General features: G+C 44.2%; 1 long non-coding RNA gene across 7 annotated transcripts; it reads left to right on the forward strand.

The window, feature by feature from the left end:
- Nucleotides 1-215: 215 nt before the first annotated feature.
- Nucleotides 216-3,667, forward strand: LOC125529240. Of its 7 annotated transcripts, XR_007292595.1 has the most exons (4): nucleotides 216-648; nucleotides 718-2,595; nucleotides 2,715-2,862; nucleotides 3,504-3,667. It is a non-coding gene; the product is annotated as an uncharacterized LOC125529240 (long non-coding RNA). The 7 variants fall into 7 exon arrangements; XR_007292594.1 differs by having other exon boundaries at nucleotides 718-2,862; nucleotides 3,485-3,667; XR_007292590.1 differs by having other exon boundaries at nucleotides 718-2,862.
- The last annotated feature ends 548 nt before the right edge of the window (nucleotides 3,668-4,215 follow it).

The raw sequence follows: 4,215 nt of genomic DNA on the forward strand, positions 1-4,215 counted from the left end.
AACTTCTAAACAAATCACCTATCTCTTTTATTTATTTTTTCCACGGATCCCCTTCCATACTTAGCTTCTTCAAACCCGCACTAGACGCGCTTATCTCTTCTCCTAATAAAGCATTACCTAAGTCGTCCCTTCCTTCGTCAGCCTCCCTCCCCCGTCAATCCACCCCTCGTACGAAAACCCCACTCGCCGATTTTTATCGACAGAAAACCAAAAAAGACCAAAGGTGAAAACTTACGCAGGACCTCCCTCCCGGCTCCCATTATCCCTAGCTAGCCCGCGCTCATCCCCTTCTACACCAGCAGCCGCCGCCCCCGCCCCGCACCCCTTGCCCTCCCTCCCTACCTTTTCCCAGCCGAGCGCCCCATCCACCTAATACAAAGGGCAACGCCGCGGCTGGGCAGTCCAGGAGGCGAGCGAGGCAGCGAGCAAAGTTTTTCATGGATCGATCGATACATGTGTGATTGTGTTTGCCTCTTCCTCAGCTGGCTGATCGAGCGTCCTCTACGTGCCCTCCCTCAGCAGCTCGTCGCCGCAGGCAGGTATCCACACGTGATGCCTATGTGCTGCACGCCATTTCTCTATGCAGGTGCCGCCATGGCCGTGTCATGGAGCTCGCCGCCGCGCCTTCCAACGACGCCCTGCGTCCAGGTCATCCAGATCCTGATTTGGGCGTTTGTTTTTTTGCCCTTGTTTCTGATTTGGGCGATTTTTTTTCAGGCATGGCGAGGGCGCTCGATGGCAGGAACGGCCGCATCAAGGAGGCAGCTAGGGACGGTGGCTCCAGGGCTCTACACGCCGTTGCCAGCCACGGGAAGATGTCGGTGTGTGTTTACCTGCTCGAGAAGCATGTTCAACGAAAATGTCAATGAACCTTTGGCCATAGCTTCTTCCTCTTCTCACAACAAGTGAGTTCTCTCTGCACTAGCATTAGTGCTATCAGTAATCACCGCTCTAGAATCCTGAATATATTTCTATATGATATCCAGCCGGTAATCGTGCAGGGTTTTGTCTAAAGTTTTTTCTTTTACAATTTGCAATGTACAAAGTTTGAATAAACTGCTGGCATCTAATTTTCCATCATATTATATTTTACGCATAAGTTTTGTATCTCCTTTCTAATGAGTAAATGGTGAATAGATCCTTTTTGTGAATTAAACATAATTCAGAGATGATAATGACTATGTAGCTTGCATTGCATGCATGTATGGTGGTGTATCTATTGAGCTGGAGAATATTTTAGTATTCATTCACTTGCAGCGATGGCAATGACCAACACAGTTTTTTCGTTTTCTGTTTCGTTCCTACGTTCTGGTTGGTACCGGTGTAGATTTTCTTCCTTAATAAAATACATAGAAGTAGATCGGATTGGTCACAAATATCTTACTACTTCAGCAGCAGTTATGTTTTTCCAACTGAAATCATTTTCCTTGCTAGGCACTAGCTATACCTGAAAACAGGTAAGAGACATGTTGTTGGCAACTCACCCTTAGTTACAGTTGAGGTACTTGCACAAAAGACGTGTGAAAATGTTTGATTTTAACATTGTTTTACCATATGCTTTGATTTCATCGGGAAAGAGGAGAAGACGAGAGGAAAAGAGTCCCTAGGGGTAAGTATGGCCGAGCACAACAGGTTGAAACAAAAATACTGAGATGGTGTTGAGAACAGAAAATAGGAGAAATACTCCAATGTTTTACACAACATGTTGTGACACATGCACACGACATAGATATTTTAATCAATATCTCATTTAATGAACTAATCAAGAAAGAAAAAAATAGATTGACTCATGATGACAAATATGTTCGTCTTGATTTGTACTATCAATTTTTATCGCAACACAGTCATAAGTCGCATGTGACGTTCACATTGTGAATTGAAATGATGTTTTGATTAGTGTCTTAGTTTGTTGTTTCATGGTAGCACGGGCATTCACCTGTGTTAGTTTTTCATCTTGAATGAAAGTAACTTTGTGTTATAATTGATTGAGCATATGAATTTATGAAGTATTGGTTGTGTATGCTAATTCTGACAGATGGAATCCTTTGCTTTCTAGCATCATGCACTAATATCTCTATCCCTAATGTCTCAGTTGGTAGAATAGCCTCCACGAATTTTTTTTGTCCCACCACTTTCATCTATTTTTTTCTTTGGTTTTTTGTCCCCCACCCCACCCCACCCCATGCAAGCACCCTCAAAAAACAACCCGCACAAACACCGCTCCTATCGATCCCTTGGACGCACGAGATCGCCGCCGCCGACCTCACAGAGAAGATGCCACCGAATCTTGTACACGTACGGGATCGCCGGATCCCTGGAACGCCGCTGATCTATTCACTACGTCGACGGAAACCAAGCGCTACACTAGAAACCAGGCCGATCCCAGAGCCAGAAGAAGAAGGAGAAGAGGGTGTCCATGGCTCATCAGGCGTCGGCGGGCAACGATGACACGCGGCTGCGAAGGTGTTCGTGGATGGCCTGGCGTGGAAGATGAGCAAGGAGGGCGTGCGCGACCAGTTCGAGCTCTTCGGCGAGATCCTCGAGGCCGTCGTCATCGCCAACAAGGGCACCGACATATCCAAGGGCCGCGGATTCGTGAGTACCCACCCAAACAATTCTCTCTTCCCCTCATCATCAATTCATGTTCAGTAGTTAATTCTCTTGTTTAATTCAGCCCTGTTAGTTGATGCTATGCCTAGATGGATGTTTGGCAGGTTACGTTTTGGGAGGCGGAGGCGGCCATTAGGGCGTGCTTGGGTCCGTACCGGTGATTGACGACCGAAGGACCAACTACAACCTTGCCCGCCTCAGGGTCCAAAGGTCCAAGGCCCCACAACCAACTGCCTCTGCATCCATATGCTGGTAATTAATTAATTTGATGTTTTGATTGTTAGTCATTGACCATGACCAAGAATCTGTCAATTAATTTGATGCTTTAGTTAACTTGTAATTTGCTGAATTATTATTGGTTAAGCACCGTGCATGTCTTCGTTTGATTGTTAGTCGGTGACCATTACCAAGAAGCTAGCTAGGTGTGCATGCATGCCACACACATTATCTGTTGTTGCAGTTTAAAATCATCTGCCAACTCTCTTTTCAAATAAAAAAAATCTGCCAACTTAATTAATCAATCATGTCGGATTGTAGACGCGGTGACCAGACAATGCAAAGTTCCTGTTTAGTTTGACATAGTTAGTAGAAGGTTTAGTGTCAATCTAGATTTGCTATGACTAATTTGAAAACTATACTGGTGTTATAGATTTGCTAGGACTAATTAATCTGTATGCACGGCTATTGCTCTTTTGATGTTTTTCACTGTCGAGATTACGCTTTTAGAAAATGTGTTTGTTTTGTTTTGTGTTAAGCTACAACAAAATATGATTTGATTCCACTCTGGACAATCTTCAAAGAGATGCTAATTCTCCATGATTATTAACTTGACGTCTGAAATTAAGTTTGCCTGTCCTATTGTGGTTTATTTCAGTTATGTGTGGTAATTGCAGCAATCAAGTTACCAAATCTGAAGCATTTTAGCAAGGCAACGGTACATGTGCTCTTTTGGTGGAAGATGAAGCTTTTGTTGGTAATGTGATGTTTTTTCTAACGAAGACTGACAATTAATTCAAAAGACTGACAATTAACCATGGGAAAGTAGTGCATCATGGAAGATTTGTAGTATGCTGTAACGCCCTCGATGCGGCTATATCTCCCACGTGTCGAAGCACGACCTAGAGGCATAACCGCATTGAAAGCAATGTCACAAGTGAGGTAATCTTCACACAACCCATGTAATACATAAGGGAAAAGATACATAGTTGGCTTACAATCGCCACTTAATATAATTACATGAATAAAGCATTACATCAACCAGATATAGTCAAGGTCCGACTACGGAACCAAAATAAAAGAAGACTACTCCAGATGCTACACAGATCCCCGATCGACCCCAACTGAGCTCCACTACTGATCAACTAGATGAAACAACACAAAGGACAAGATCTTCATTGAGCTCCTCCTTGAGCTTGGTTGCGTCACCTACACGATATCATCGGCACCTGCAAGCTGGTTTTGGAAGTATCTGTGAGTCACGGGGACTCAACAATCTCACACCCTCGCGATCAAGACTATTTAAGCTCATGGGTAACGTAAAAGGTATGAGGTAGAGTTGCAGCAAGCGACTAGCATATATGGTGGCTAACATACGCAAATGAGAGC

This window comes from Triticum urartu, unplaced genomic scaffold, assembly GCF_003073215.2.
Source record: "Triticum urartu cultivar G1812 unplaced genomic scaffold, Tu2.1 TuUngrouped_contig_5451, whole genome shotgun sequence".
Classification (NCBI taxonomy): Eukaryota; Viridiplantae; Streptophyta; class Magnoliopsida; order Poales; family Poaceae; genus Triticum; species Triticum urartu.